Raw genomic sequence first — 17,273 nt, 5'->3', positions numbered from 1 at the left:
GTGACCTCTGAAGGATGGACAAGTACATTTCAGAAAGCAGAAGCAAGTTCACCGAGCTTAAATCGCCTGACCACGTTAAAGGCGCTATATATATATATATATATATATATATGCAAGTAGTTGCTGTCTGTTTCTGTGGTTGTCTTTTTTCTGTGTGTGTCCATCTGCAGGTCGATTTTGAATCAATACCAGTATTCGTGTCAGTTTGTTGCATGAAATAAATGAGGGTTTCAGGCGCTCCCCTCCCTGCCATTGGGTAGGTACTGAGTCAGGGTTTAGACCAAACATCTTTTTTTTTGTGAAAAAGCAATTAAAACCTTCATTCGGGAATTATCCAGTTTCATGTGAGCGGTGAAAGAAACAGTGACCCCGATGTGATGTGAACACGCAGACTTTTGATCTGGAGTCAGATCTTTGCGACACAGACTCTGAAGACAGGATCCTGGATAATATTATATATATGAATGTTTCTCAAACACGGTTTCATTTCTCCCACCTTTGATGAATAATTATCCCACCTTGGTCAAATCTCCGCCAGGTCCCACCGGGAATGAGACAGTATTGGAAGCAGCCTTCACCCCCAATACCACGCTGGCATTCATCGCCTGCTCCCAGCAGACTGCAATGACAGGGCTGAGAGATATGGACTTTGTTCACTTTGTTCGTTAAATATTTACTCATTTTTAATGGGAGCAAGGTTTACAAAATGCTTCCCCACGGTTCCGAATGAGGAAATTTACACGTGTGAGGCAAACGTGATAACCACTACACTACGGAAACCTAGTGATTATCATTCTGTGTTAGGGACATAACCCTTCAGCCAAAGTAATTCCCGCATTGCTGTCCAGGAGCTCATTTCACAGGGATACATTTACTGCGCTGTATTTAGGAAGGCTGCAGAGAAGGATCGGTGGCGATGGTCAGGCAGGGAATCCCAGAGCAAAGTAACAGTGTTCCTCAAACAATACAGCACTTCAAACTAATAACGTATCTCAAACAAATACAGCACCTCAAACGAATAGTGTTCCTCAAACAAATACAGCACCTCAAACGAATAGTGTTCCTCAAACAAATCCAGCACCTGAAGCTAATAGTGTTCCTCAAACAAATCCAGCACCTCAAACTAATACTGTACCTCAAACAATACAGCACCTCAAATTAAGAGTGTTCCTCAAACTGATGCAGCACCTCGAACTAATACAGTACCCCAAAAGTAATCATTAACTGAAATGTCAAAGACCGAACTGGACAACCAGGTTGACCTTGACAGGTGGCGGATCTGTTAAGAGGATATCAAGCTGCAGCAGAAAGTCCCGTTCAGGAACTGTAGTTGTATTCAATTAATTTCGAGTCTTTTCTCAACATTGGAACAGAGAAACACGTGGTCCGTAATATCACCGCAGGGCCTTCCATGGTCTGCCGAATTCAGTACAACATCCCCAGTACATTTCGTCTGAAGCTCATCACCAGATGCCTTTCAAGTCACCTTTGCTGATTTGTTGCATTTCAGTTTGGGTTTAAATCGAGTTGTTTCTTTACCAGCATAGCTTTATTGTGGCGAGGGGTATTTGAGTTTGTACCGGGCAATTTGTAGTTGCCCATTGCTAATTGATCTTCAATTGACTCAATACATTTCAATTAAACTATCACAAAAAGGCGGACAATTACTGCACCCATTCCCCGCCCCCCGCATGGTACTCAGTTTACATTGAATAAAGTTACAGTTAATTAGTTACATTGGAAATGGTGACCAGTATTCAGGGAGCAAATTTACAATAAATTGTTTAATTGAACATAGTAACCAGTAAACAGAGAATAAAGTTACAGTTAATTATTGAATTTGGAAAAGGTAACCAGTATACAGGAAGTAAACTTACAATAAATTGTTAATTGGAATATGGTAACCAGTATACTGGCAATAAAGTTACAGTTAATTGTGATATTGAAGATGGCAACCAGTTTACAGGGAATAACTTTACAGTTTATTAGTTAAATTGAAAATGGTGACCAGTATGCAGGGAAGAAAGTTACAATTATATTTTAAATTTAACATGCTAACCAGTAAACAGGGAATAAAGTTACAGTTAGTTGTTAAATTGAAAATGGTGACCAGTATAAAGGGACGAAAGTTAGAGTTAATTTTTAAATTTAACATGGTACCCAGTATACAGGGAATGAAGTTACAGTTAAATGTAAAATTGAATATGGCAAACAGTATACAGGCAATAAAGTTACAGTTAATCAGTTAACTTGAACATGGTAACCAGTACAAAGGGAATCAAGTTACAGTTAATTGTTGATTTGGACATGGTAACCTGTATACAGGGAATAAATTACAGTTAGTTTGTTAAATCGAATATTGTAACCAGTATACAGGGAGTAAAGATAAAGTTAATTGTTAAATTAAACATGGTGACCAATATGCAGGGAATAAAGTAACAGTTAATTGTTAATTTGAATAATGTAAAAAGTATACTGGGATTAAAGTTGCAGTTGATTGTTAAATTGAACATGGTAACAAGTGTACAGGGTATAAATTTACAGCTAATTGTTCAATTGAACATGGCAACCAGTATAAAGGGAATTAAGTTACATTTAATTGTTAAATTGGACATGTTGACCAATATACAGGGAATAATGTTACAGTCAATTGTTAAATTGACCATCATAACCACTATACAAGAAATACAGTTACATTTAATTGATTGAATTGAACACGGTAACCAGTATACAGAGAATAAAATGACAAATAATCAGTGAAATTGAAAATGGTGACCTGTATAAAGGGAATAAAATTATAATTAATCAGATAAATTTAACATGGTTACCAGTATACAGGGAATAAAGGTAGAGTTATTTGTTAAATTGAACATGGCTACCAGTAGAAAGGGAATAAAGTTAGAATTAATTAGTTAAATTGAACGTGGTAATTAGTATACATGGAATACAGTTACAGTTAATTGCTAAATTAAACATGGTTACCAGTATACAGCGAATAAAGTTAGAATTAATTAGTTAAATTGAACGTGAGAACCTACATTCAGGTGACGATCCGGATTCTTTCCCCTCAGTCTGGTTCAGTAATAACTGAAGTCGAATACATTTTAAAATTCAACACATCTTTAATAGCAGGGTTCTTAGTCTGCAGCATTGATTTGGACTCCTGATAGAGTCCTTCTATGCTGGCAGAGCAAGAACAAAAACATACAGAAATCCACACGTTTTTATACAAATCAATAGGGTTGGAACATACTTAACGAGGGTCAACACCAATCATAAGCCGGGCACAGGTTGCCATGCGAGGTTACATTATTTCCGGCCAATCATAAATAATCATGTGCTGACCATGTTGCTGTTAGACATCAAAGGGGATAACTTCCTCACTTTCCAACTTGGAATGTTCTTCCCTGTTCCTTCTGTTCCTTATCTCCCAACCTGGAATGTCTTTCAACTTTGGCTAAGCTCGTTACCTATATTGATCTGCCATAAACATGGAGACATTCAGACCAGTCCTTGACTCACATCAAAGACCTATCATTGATAAGACAATGCAGGCCTGCTGACTAAGCAAACATATGGCCCAGCAGGAGGGCCAGGCCACTTGTATCAATCTCAGTTACTAACTAATTAACCCTTTCTAACCATTTTGCATTCTGCTTCTTTGCCACGTAGGCATTTTAATATTTTACTAAAAACTGACCACGTAGGGATTCTCATTCCCCCCTTTTATCATATCATGATAACCAATTATTACGGTGCTCACTGGTTCTGCAGGTTCTGCAGTGCAGCAACATTTAAGTAAGCAATAAACTATAAGAATTATAACAATGAATATGACTAGCCCTTGAACGATGGAAGTCCCAATAGAACACAGACATGTTTCATCAATACGCCTTTGTATCTTATCTGTTCTCAGGAACAGACTCCTTCTAAACATCTCTCAAGTAAGCTGCGAATGTCCTTGGTCAGCTAAACCTATTCATGTTAGTTTGAAAAGGCTAACATAGTCAAATATCCTATGGTGCTTTATATTTTGTTTCCAGCCTAACTAGACTGAATGGTACCTTTCAGACCATTTTACACCTGTGAATTGGTGCCCTCCCCATTATATCCCTTAATCCAAATTCTCCCTACAATATCCCGTTAGATGCTGTACCTCATCTTAACCAGGTTCCCTTCGTGTTGGCCACCAGTCCGGGTGGAAGAGAGGCAGAGCATCTGATAATCCTATCAAACTATAATTGTCTTCCCTTTTACATGCACCTTACCCCAGCGGGTGCTACTCACGGTACCATTAAGATGTTTTCTTAGTTGAAACCACAGAGACAATGGGGACATTCTCACCCAGGCTCTGTTTTACTATCTTTGCCAAACCCTTCATCCTCTGCTTACATTTATTACATGCAATGAAAATCAAGAAGCACATTACAACAAACTGCACTACGACTAATACATATGAAACTAATCTAATCCAAAGATGGATCTGTATATTCAGTCCCAAATTCCAGAGGTCATTTGACCAGGTGGTGACTTTAATTTGGTCAATGTCATGCTTAATGTTGTTATTGTCCTGTTGTAGGTTATAATAAACCTTCTGGGAGAGGCGTATCTCCATTCGCAATGCTTCCAAGTATTTAGGCAACAGGGGTGTCAGATACCCAAATGTGTCCTGATATGCTTTTAAGTCCTTTCTGACATTCTCAGAAACTTGTAAGGTGGTGAGGTTATGCCGATGTATCTCTACCAGTTCCTCGGGTCCAATCCGAACCAGGACTTCAGAAATGGAGTAGAATTCTGGACTTAAAATATCACAAGTTAGATTGGCATATTTAAACGTTTTCAAATTACTTGTAACACAATATTCGCCCTCTCCGGCATATACCACTTAAGTGGGTTTTAGATCCGCCTCTAGGGCCTCCATGGTACAGTTAATATCCCGATTGGTACCGGTATTATTAAACCCACACTGTGCTTCTAGGCTGTGTCCAACACTATGTGGACACACAGTGACAGCATGTCTAGTAACACATCCCTTTAATTTTGTTCCAGCCAATCAGCTTAAATCTACGTCCTCTAGTTCTTGAACCCTCTGCTAGGGGAAACAGGTACTTCCTGTCGACTCTATCTGGGCCCCTCATAATCTTGTAATTTTGTATCCATCGTGCGGATATCTTCTAAATATTGTTTCTCCCAATTTTATTGTTAACTGATGGGAACCTAACCCTGAATTTTGGAAATCCAAATTACTGTGTCCCTCTTTACTTTAATTTCAGTCCTTTTGATTGATACCAGTGTTTCCTGACTGTTTCATTAATTAGTTGGTTTCTCTATGGACCATGTGTCAGTGCCTTGTTTAAAAGGATTTCTCACTCGCCTGAACCACATTAACCATTTTCCTGTTGTGCTGTTGTCAAGTAACTGAGCCTGTCTGAGACGCATTCTTCAATGTATCTTCTTCATGTATCTCAGCATACTAGCAGCATCTCATAGGAATGAGCTTAGTGTTCTTGGATATTAACTTTCTGCTGGCCAGTCTCTTCTTCCTCATGGTATTTCCGAACATTTTCCATGGCACACATCATATGTCCTGTAGGATTCAGTCCTGTAAAAGCAACTGGTTTGTTTAAAGAGTGGTTGCAATAGCTCACCAGGCCATAGGCATTTGTAATCATGTTCTTCATCCTGATCTCCGTTTCAGATGATGGCCACATACATTTGTATCGTTTATGTCCACTGTAGCCATTCTTAGGTTTTCAGGTTATCTTATCAAAAAGATCAGGGGTATCTAGAGTGCTTATCTCCCCCTGCATGGTCCCGATGTCAGGGTAATGGCCAGGCTTTTGAGTGTAGTTTTCTCATTATTCATTATAGGCAAGGACACAAATATCTCCACGAGAAAGCTATCAATTTACTATTCTCAACTACACTTTCCTGACTACCACTAGATTGTATATTTATGCCAGATTGATTTTTTATCATGCCCAATTCAATGACTTTAGAGAAATTCCCATATCTCCCCACCTCGAGCATTCTGTCTCGGAAGACAACAAATAGGTTAAAACAAAACAAATCAAAATGTTTTCAAAAGAGAATCAGGTTGATATCACCACGCTGTGACATTTGGTATCCGCTGATGTCTGCAGCTCAAGTCTTAAATCTTTAACACCACTGGATCGTTTCCTGCACCAAATTTCTCCAGCAAAGGTTGCACCGTAACTTTGTAACTACTCTTGGTCATCCTGCACCATCAACACTCACGTGGTCCCCAAAAAAAAAACAGGGTCACCTGTTTTAAAAGAAACACAGACAATCCATTCCGGCTCTTCTTGAGAGCCCAAGTGATTAATTTGTCAAATCTTCATTTATTATTTATTTATCCAAAGGAATAATCCCTTCACCCGAAACAAATTCAGAAAACAAAACAGGAGAGAGAAATTGCCGAGCCTCTCTCTCTCTCAAGCACGCAGCCTGTCTGAAATAAACACTGTCTCTTCTACATGCAGATGTACGCAGGGCTGCAGACTGGAATTTCTAACTCCAAGTCCTAATCTCTGTGTTTTCAAGATGTAACCACATTAAGCAGATATCATTAGCAGCCGCCTGCTAAGATACGTTATATTCCTCTTTTATTAATTTATTAATGGTTTGGGCATGTGTTTCTAGCACTGTAGCTATCCTTTGCAAATATATGGTCAGCATTTGATCCTCAGACAATTCCTTATCTGTATTTTCATTTATCTTTTAATATATCTTTAATGCGAGATCCTAAATCTCTGACCTTTTGATCTAATGTTGTCAAATCAATGGTGTTAACAACTGAGGCAAAGGCAGTTGCTATATCACTTATCACAGATCTTTACATCTCCATATTTGCCTATCTCTTTTTACGATGTCCACCTCCATTCCATGTTTTAACACTTGAGTTAGGAGGTGTTGATCTAATTGTTGAGTTTTCTTAGCATTCTCAATGCGAGTTATATAATTTGTCAGGGAAGGTCTCCCCTCTTTGGTCAGATCTTGGATTCTACTATTAATTTCAAATAAAATTGAATAGCCCCAGAACTTGTCAAAACTTCCTTATCATACTGTGGCAGGGTAAAACTGATAGGCGTTTAGTACCCTGTGTCAGTACATAGCTCAAGTAATGGACTTCCAATTGTCTAACCTATGCTTCCTTTTCATATGATTTGTTTTATATTCCTTTCTAATCAATTTTTCACTGTAGCGTGAAAACTTATATCTCAGTCAATTGTAGCCTTTGGCATTTCCGAGTGATTGGGACAATTTTACTAATATAACCTATACCAATTATTACCTCATGTTCACCTGTGTTCTGGGCAAGCCTCAGACAGTTCTCAACCGACTGGGTCATTTCTATCTGTTTGAACTGCTCTTGGCATGACAGTCTGGCTTCTTGGGATGGAAGGGGTTAATATTAACTTGCTCTTGTGGTAGGAGTTACTTGATCCTTCTCCCTTTTGAGATTAAGTTCCCACCTTCAAAATTTCACTTCACACAGGTTTGACTGATTTGTTTACTTCTCACATTTGTGGATTGCTTTATACTATATTTTTGCACACTATTTTTTCACATACTTTTAGTGGATCTGATTATAATCAACGCTCCGAGCTGTTCCAGCTTTCCGACTTTTCCTATCACAATGATACCAGATAGTTTTTTAATGTATCCCGTTAATTTGTAACCTCTTTTTAAACCACAGCCAATCACAAAATAAACAATCAAAATGCCAATTTTTTGAAGATCCCATGTCTGGAATTTAACATGCCCACACTTTATAAGAACCAGAATTTAATAGGTCACTTAACCTCAATAACTCCAATTTTAATTCGGCAGTATCAGAATTAAACACACGACAAGACAGATACATTACACAAAGGAAGAAAACACACAAGACACAGTAAGAAGGGGGCGTGGCCCACAACACCGACAAAATAAACACTGATCAAAGACAGGCTTTTTAAAGGGACAGTACACTTAAACAACAAAACCTTTCTTTTTCGGGTCTCTGTCTTTTAAACATTTGTCTAGTCACTTAATTCTATCCATTTTTTTTACAGTACTGTCTCCATAAAGCAATTAGTTCTTTGGCTGAGGTACCTCTGTTATTTTTCCAAATTAATTCCTGAGCCTTTTTTGGCGGCATCTAAGTCTTTATCAATAGTTCCTGTTTATATCCAATCATCAGGAACTTAAACCCTGACTACCCTCAGTGATATTAACCACTGACCTACCGCTTACAAGTTATTCCCTCAGTGATATTCGACCACTGACCTCTTCCTGCTATTCTGTGTATTCGCCAGACTGACCTGAATCTTGTAAGGATGCCACACGAGTGTTAGCGATCGGACGATTCGTCGTCAGACTGACGGATTGGAGGAAAACCGACATAGTAAATTAAGACTACTTACATCGGGGCGCCATTTCCTTCCTCCGTGTCTGAGACAATCCGCCTCTTACTCCGCGAACCCTCGGTGAACGACCGTTAAGATCCCACCGCTGCCACCAAATGACGATCCGGATTCTTTCCCCTCAGTCTGGTTCAGTAATAACTGAAGTCGAATACATTTTAAAATTCAACACATCTTTAATAGCAGGGTTCTTAGTCTGCAGCATTGATTTGGACTCCTGATAGAGTCCTTCTATGCTGGCAGAGCAAGAACAAAAACATACAGAAATCCACACGTTTTTATACAAATCAATAGGGTTGGAACATACTTAACGAGGGTCAACACCAATCATAAGCCGGGCACAGGTTGCCATGCGAGGTTACATTATTTCCGGCCAATCATAAATAATCATGTGCTGACCATGTTGCTGTTAAACATCAAAGGGGATAACTTCCTCACTTTCCAACTTGGAATGTTCTTCCCTGTTCCTTCTGTTCCTTATCTCCCAACCTGGAATGTCTTTCAACTTTGGCGAAGCTCGTTACCTATATTGATCTGCCATAAACATGGAGACATTCAGACCAGTCCTTGACTCACATCAAAGACCTATCATTGATAAGACAATGCAGGCCTGCTGACTAAGCAAACATATGGCCCAGCAGGAGGGCCAGGCCACTTGTATCAATCTCAGTTAATAACTAATTAACCCTTTCTAACCATTTTGCATTCTGCTTCTTTGCCACGTAGGCATTTTAATATTTTACTAAAAACTGACCACGTAGGGATTCTCACAGGGAATAAAGTTAAAGTTAATTGTTAAATTGAACATGGTAAACAGTATCGAGGGAATAAAGTTACAGTTAATTCCTTGAATTGGACGTGGTAACCAGTACACAGTGAATAAAGTTAGAGTTAATTTGTAAAATTGAACATGGCAACCAGTATACAGGGAATAAAGTTACAGTTAATTGTTAAATTTGACATGCTAACCAGTATACAGGGAATAAAGTTAGAGTTAATTGTTAAATTGAACAATGTAAACAGTATAGAGGGAATAAAAATACAGTTAATTAATTGAATTGGACATGGTAACCAGTATACATGGAATAAAGTTAGAGTTAATTGTTAAATTGAACATGGTTACCAGTATACAGGGAATAAAGTTACAGTTAGTTATTAAGTTGAACATGGTAACCAGTTGATAAAGAATAAAGTTAAAGATAATTTCCAATTTGAACATGGTAACTAGTACACCAGGGATAAAATTACAATTAATTGTTACATTTAATATCGTAACCAGTATACAGGGAATAAAGTTAGAGTTAATTTTTAAATTGATCATGTTAACTATTATAGAGGGAATAAAATTATAATTGTTTGGATAAATTGAACATGGTTACTTGTATACAGGGAATAAAGTTCGAATTAATCAGTTAAATTGAACATGGTAACCTATATATAGGGAATAATGTTGGAATTATTTGTTAAATTGACATGGTAAACAGTATACAGAGAATAAAGGTACATTTAATTGTTAAATTGAACATGGTAACAAGTATACAGGGAAAAGAGTTACAGTTAATTGTTAGATTAAACAAGGTAACCAGCATAATGGGAATAAAGTTACAGTTAATTAGTTAAATTGGTCATGTTGACCAGTATCCAGGGTATAAATTTCCAGTTAATTGTTCAATTGACATGGCAACCAGTATACAGGTAATAAAGTTCGAGTTAATTGTTAAATTGATCACGACAATCAGTATACATGGAACAAAGTTACAGTTAATTATTGGAATTGGAAACGGTAACCAGTATACAGGGAGTAAATTTACAGTAAATTGTTAAATTAAACATGGTAACCAGTATACAGGAAAAAATGTTGCATTTATTTTTTGAAATTGAACTTGGTAGCGAGTATAAAAGCAATAAAGTTACATTTCAGTAGTTGAATCAAACATTGTTACCAACATACAGGCAATAAATTTACAATTAAGTCGTTAAATTAAACATGGTAACTAGTATACAGCAAATACAGCTACAGTTAATTTTTAAATTGAACATGGTACCCAGTATACAGGGAATAAAGCTGCAGTTAATTGTTAAATTTAACATGGCAACCAGTATACAATGGACAACGTTACAGCAAATTAGTTAATTTGGACATGGTAACCAGTATACAGTGAATCAATTTGAAATTAATTGTTGAATTGGACATGGTAACCAGTATACTGGGAATAAAGTGACAGTTAATTGTTAAATTGAACATGGAAACAAGTATACAAGGAATAAAGTTACATTTAATAAGTTGAATTGAACATGGTAACCAGTATACAGGGATGTGACTAGTGGAGTCCCGCAGGGATCTGTCTTGTGGGCTCAATTATTCACAATATTTATTAACGACTTAGACAAAGGCATCGAAAGTCTCATATCAAAATTTGCTGATGACACAAAGATTGGTGGCATTGTAAGCAGTGTAGATGAAAACATAAAATTACAAAGCGATATTGATAGATTAGGTGAATGGGCAAAACTGTGGCAAAAGGAATTCAATGTAGACAAATGTGAGGTCATCCACTTTGGATCAAAAAAGGTTAGAGCAGGGTAATTTGAAAATGGTAAAAAATTAAAAACAGTGGATATCCAAAGGGACCTCGAGGTTCAGGTACATAGATCATTTAAGTGTCATGAACAGGTACAGAAAATAAACAATAAGGCTAATGGAATGCTGGCCTTTACATCTCGAGGACTCGAGTACAAGGGGGTAGAAGTTATGATGCAGCTATACAAAACGCTGGTTAGAATGCACCTGGAGTACTGTGAGCAGTTCTGGGCACCGCACCTTCGGAAGGACATATTGGCCTTGGAGGGAGTGCAGCGCAGGTTTACGAGAATGATACCCGGACTTCAAGGGTTAAATTACGAGGAGAGATTACACAAATTGGGGTTGTATTCTCCAGAGTTTATAAGGTTAAGGGGTGACCTGTTCGAAGTTTATAAGATATTAAGGGGAACGGATAGGGTGGATAGAGAGAAACTATTTCCGCCTGTCGGGGATTCTCGGAGCAGGGAGCACAGTCTAAAAATTAGAGCCAGACCTTTCAGAAGCGAGATTACAAAACATTTCTACACACAAAGGGTGGTAGAAGTTTGGAACTCTCTACCACAAATGGCAATTGATACTAGCTCAAATGCTAAATTTAAATCTGAAATAGATAGCTTTTTGGCAACCAAAGGTATTAAGGGATATGGGCTAAAGGCGAGTATAGGGAGTTAGATCACAGATCAGCCATGATCTTATCAAATGGCGGAGCAGGCACGAGGGGCTGAATGGCCTACTCCTGTTCCTATATTCCTATGATATTATTTATATAGAATCCCGACAGGCATTTGATAAGGTTCCACACAAGAGACTGTTGGCAAAAATGAAAGCGCATGGAACTTGAGGCAACGTATTGACAGGGGTAAAGAATTGGTTCGGAGATAGGAGACAGAGAGTAGGGATAATGGGTACATACTCCAATTGGCAGGATGCGACTAGTGGTGTCCCCCAGGATCTGTAACTGGGGTCTCAGAGTGTCACCATATTTATCAATGACTTAGATGAAGGAACAGAGAGTCGTATATCCAAGTTTGCTGATGACAAGAAGTTAGGTGGGACATTAAGTAGTGTGGATGCGACTACTTAATGGAAAGTTGCAAAGGGACATTGATAGATTAAGTGAGTGGGCAAAACTATGGCAGATGGAGTTCAATGTGGGGTAATCCACTTTGGACCGATGGTCAGGGTATTTTCCAAATGGTAAGAAGCTCGGAACTGTGGAGATGAAGAGAGAATTAACGGTTCATTTACAAAAAATAGTAAAAGCTAACGGACGGGTCCAAAAATAATTTAAAAGGCTAACGGAATATCAGCCTTTATCTCAGGGGGCTGGAATATAAAGAAGTGAAAGTTATGTTCCAGTTATATGAAGCTCTGGTTAGACTGCGTCTGGAGTAACTGCGTTCAGTTTTGGGCACTGAACCTCAGGAAGGATAGATTGGCCTTGGAGGGGGTGCAAAGCAGATTCACCAGAATGTTACCAGGGCTAAAAAGGTTAAATTATGAGGACAGGCTGCATAGACTGCGCTCGTATTCCCTCGAGTATAGAAGATTGAGGGGCGGTCTGAGCGAGGTGTTTAAATAATTCGATAGAATAGAGAGAGAGAATCAATTTCCTCTGTGGAATCAAGAACGAGGGGGACATAACCTTAAAATTAGAACCATGCCATTCAGGTTCGAAATCAGGAAGCACTTTTTTACACAAAGGGCAGTAGAAGTCTGAAACTCTGTCCCCCAAAAGGTTGTGGATGCTGGGGGTCAATTGAAGCTTTCAAGACTGAGATCGATCGATTTTTGTTGGGTAAGGGTATCGAGGGATAGGGAGCAAAGGCGGTTAAATGGATTTCAGTTACAGATCACCTGTGATCGAATTGAAGGGCGGAACAGCTTCAAGGGGCTGAATGGCCTCCTCCTGTTCCCAGTGGAAATGTTGAGAATATGCTTTGTTGAGGCTGTGACGTCAGGGTCAACCCCTGTCCAAACAAGGCAGGTCACATTTGGGAGTTTAATAACTTTGAAATGAACATTTTTCTTTTGTGACTTGTGCAACTTCGATCAATTGAATAGTTATGAAAGAGAGTCAATGCAGTCATTCGAACTTCTGGCTAATGACTGAAGCAGAAGTTTCTGTAGTGTAGTGGTTATCACGTTCGCTTTACACGCGAAAGGTCCCCGGTTCAATCCCGGGCAAAATTTATTTATTTGGAGCAAATTTATTTTTTCTCTGTGAAATAGCCGGTCCTGTTAAATTTAACACAAATTCGTGGTCTCACGAGCATTGAACATTTTAAACCAACCCCTTAAAAATACACCGTGTCAAATGAGAAGGGATAAAAAGTTCATCGCACAAAATAAATTATTAAACTTTTCCAACTTCCTTCAGTCGCCTTTCATTCTGCAAAATAACGTTATCGGTTAATTAATGGTGATGAAAACAATGATTGTTTTTTTTTCTTCTCACAGACTTTGAGTCAGTTCATGCGATTTACATAACAAGTGTTCAAAATTTACTTCCCTGATCGAGAATCCAACCCGGGCCGCGGCGGTGACAGCGCCGAATGCTAACCACTAGACCACCAGGTAATTCTATTAACCACCTTATCAGATGTAGCATGGATTTCCCTTTCTCTGTGATTCAGCTTTTAATTTGTTTTCGCTCTTGATTGCGAATATTCCCGTGATTAAATAGGAGTAAAGTACAATAGGCTCAGGAAAAGGCAACGCATCTAACTCGAAATCAGAAGGCTGCGTGTTCAAATCACGTCGGGGTCACACTTGTTCTTCGCGCTGGTTGGAGTCTGAATAATTTGGGAATTCATATTGCATTGCCTTTTTCGCAATAAACAGAACCCAGCTCTGAATTCTGCCTCACTAGTTCCCCAGTGTCAGGGAGAGAAGCGTCTGATTCCCTCATTTATTTTTTGCAAGAAACATGCGCAAACATGCTTATTAATTCAAAATCAGCCTGCAGCTCCACACGCAGAGAGATAAACACAGCCAGAGAGACAGGCAAACACCGGGAAATAGAGAAACCTGTTTCTCAGAAAATTGCCTGTACCTCCACGGTCGAATGTAAGGGCTTTTGTTGTTCACTTTCGTTCCACACCTTGGAATTCAGGAGAATCTGGTACATGGTTTGTCGGACAAGGCACGGGCGCGATGGCCCGAATCGCCTGCTTCTGAGCTGCATCCTTCCACGATTCGAAACTCAGCGCCTGGGGCGAAGCCAGCAGCTGCCTCGCTGCAATAATGGACCAAATGGAAACATTTTTGCAGGCCCGGCGAATTCAGTCGGTAACACATGGTTGTGGGTTCGAATCCCACGTTGGGCGAATTCTGTTTTAAACTTTTCCGCTGCTTTCGCGAGTGAACCCTCCGCTTGCTTGAAGGTCAGTGCAAGAGACGAGTCTGTGAGTGCCGCGCAGTGTGCAATGGTCAAAACTTTAAAAGGAGCAGAAGTTTATTCGGGGTTCAGATACACAAACCTCTCTGATGAGCCTGAGATTTAGTCAGAGGTTGCTGCCTCCCCTACATCTCTTGCCCTCTTACGAGGCACTTGCTCCGGTTTCAATTTACAAACTGGGTGAGTTGGTGATCGGGTGTAGGAGAGCTGGTTTGTGATCTGAGCAGGAGACTCAGCGGCCCCGGGTGAGACAGAGAAAAAAATCAGTCCAGGCCCGGCCCCAATCTGCGGATGTGGAAGAAAACACGGGAGGAGGGTGCGGTGTGAGGTCCCTGTCAAACCAACTGCCCGAACAAAGCCGGCCACAGTCACAGAATCAGAATGGCTACTTCCTGACGGGGGTGGGGGAGAGCCGATTCACGTGGAAAAGGATCCGGACGAGAATGATCTGATTCATCAGGTTAGGGGAGGGAAATTAGGGAGCTCCTTCGGAACGTTAATTATTTGAAAATGAAGACGTTTTCCTGTGTAACTTGTGTTGTTTTGATGAATGACATTTTTGTATAAAGGCATCCGTAGAGAAGGATTGAGAGCTTTTAGGACTAGAGGGGAAACAGAGGAGATTTTTTTTTCACACCGAGGGTTGTTCCGATCTGGTAGCCACTCCCTGAAAGGGTGGTGGAAGCAGCTTTCATAGGAACTTTCAAAAGGCAATTGGACAGGTACTTGAAGAGGACTGATTTGCAAGGTTACGGGGAAAACGCTGTTTTTTTGGACGAAATTTGACAGCTCTTTCAAAGAGTAGGCTGGTCAACACGGCTGAATGGCCTCCGTCTGTGCTGTAATATTCTATGATTCCATTCCATGATTTTAGTGTGGGACAGGACAGGTGTTGTTTAAAGAGAAGTGAAACTGTCCCAATCAGAGCAGAGAGAGGCGACTGGTCAGTTCCCCTCTGTCCAGTATAAATCACCAGCGGTTTTTTGCGGTGTAGTGGTTACCAGTTCGCTTTACACGCGAACGGCCCTTGCAATTTAAGTTGCAATTGCTGTTTACATTCTATATTAATGACTGAGATGAGGGGACCGAGTGTAATGTATCCAAGTTTGCTGCTGATACAAAGGTAGGTGGGAAAGTAAGCCGTGAGGAGGACGCAAAGGGAGGTGGACAGGTTAAGTGATTCGGTAAGAAGGTGGCAGTTGTAGTAAAAGGTGGGAAAATGTGAAATTGTCCACTTTGGTTGGAATAATCGAAAAGCAGAATACTTTTTAAAAGGTGAGAGTCCAATATATGTTGGTATTCAGAGGGTGTTGTGTGATTTAAGTGAGGTGTACAAAATTATGAAGGGCCAAGATGGAGTGGATGGGATGGACCTATTTACCTTAGCAGGAAGGTCAATAACAAGGGGGGCATAGATTTAAAGTGATTGGTGGAAGGATTAGAGGGGAGCTGAGGAGAATTATTTTTACCCAGAGGGTGGCAGGAGTCTGGAACTGACTGCCTGAAAGGGTGCTGGAGGCAGAATCCCTCGTTACATTTAAATAATACTTGGAGATGCACCTGAAGTGGCGTAACCAAAAAGGCTACGGACCGAGTGCTGGAAAGTAGGATTCGGCTGAGTGGCGCATTTTCGGCCGGCGCGGACATGATGGGCCGAATGGCCTCCTTCTGTGTCGAACATTTGCTGTGATTCTCCAAAATTGGCATTTGTTTTTTGTAACAGCAAGTCCTCTGATCAGGAATCGAACCAAGGCTGTGGCAGTGAGAGCGCCGAATCCTAACCACGACACCACCAGAAAACACATGTCAGGTTTCTAAATATATCTGGGAGTGTTTGTATTAGGTTCAAATAATATTTCTGGTTTTGTGACTCTGTTCGTTGCAAATGTATTTACATATACCTGTATTATTTATTTATTTATTGGGGTGTATATATTCTGAAGCTACTTTTGGCGCTGATAAGAGTCTGTATAATTCCGCAATTCATGCTTTAGTTGCGTTTTCACTGGTTCCCCAGTGTCAGGGAGGGAAGTGTCTGATGCGCTCTTTTATTTAATGTTACTAACAGAAGACAAACACTCGTATTCGTTCAAAATCAACCTGCAGATGGACACACACACACAGATAAACACAGCCAATGATATGGACGTTATCTTGGGATTGCTACACATGGACACCCAGGGGCGAGTTTACTGCAATGACAGACAAGAGTGGTTGGATTTCTCAGGCCCGGCTCGCTCAGTCGGTAGAGCATAACACTCTTAATCTCAGAATCGTGGATTCGAGCTCCCCGTTGGGCGAATTCGCTTTTAAACTTTTTATGTTGCTTTCAGGGGTGAACCCAAGCTCTGACTCCACCCCCGACCTCCCCTGCAGTGTCACCGCGCACATTGTGGCCGCGCCCGGGCTGATTTCTCTCTCTCTCACCCGGGACCGCTGAGTCTGCTGTACCGTGATCACCAACTCATCCAGTTTGTGAATTTAAACCGGAACAGATGTCTCGCAAAGGGCAAGAGAAGTCGGGAAGGCTGCAACCTCTGACAAAATCTCATTCCCATTAGAGATTTGTGTATCTGAACCCCTGACACTTTCTGCAACTTTTACAAGTTTTGACATTCACTGTACAGGACGCAGCACCAAGGGGCTCGTCTCTTACACTCACAGTGATGCGTAGGGCCGTTTTCACTCGTAAAACATCTACTGTGATATTGTGATATTGTCTTAGGCTCCCTCACCAGCGGAAAGGGTTTGTCTATCTACCTTTCAAAATCATAAAAAGCCTTCTATATTCCAGGGAATAGAAGTATGTAACCGCTCCTCATAATTTAACCCTTCGAGCCCTGCTTACATTCTGGTAAAT

The 17,273-nt window shown here is 40.1% G+C and overlaps 1 non-coding gene across 1 annotated transcript; it reads left to right on the top strand.

The window, feature by feature from the left end:
- Positions 1-13,132: 13,132 nt before the first annotated feature.
- Positions 13,133-13,206, top strand: trnav-uac (transfer RNA valine (anticodon UAC)). Its single transcript has one exon. It is a non-coding gene; the product is annotated as a tRNA-Val (tRNA).
- The last annotated feature ends 4,067 nt before the right edge of the window (positions 13,207-17,273 follow it).

The sequence above is a fragment of the Heptranchias perlo genome, unplaced genomic scaffold (assembly GCF_035084215.1).
Source record: "Heptranchias perlo isolate sHepPer1 unplaced genomic scaffold, sHepPer1.hap1 HAP1_SCAFFOLD_50, whole genome shotgun sequence".
NCBI classification, from domain to species: domain Eukaryota; kingdom Metazoa; phylum Chordata; class Chondrichthyes; order Hexanchiformes; family Hexanchidae; genus Heptranchias; species Heptranchias perlo.
This window is presented reverse-complemented; position numbering and strand designations above follow the sequence as displayed.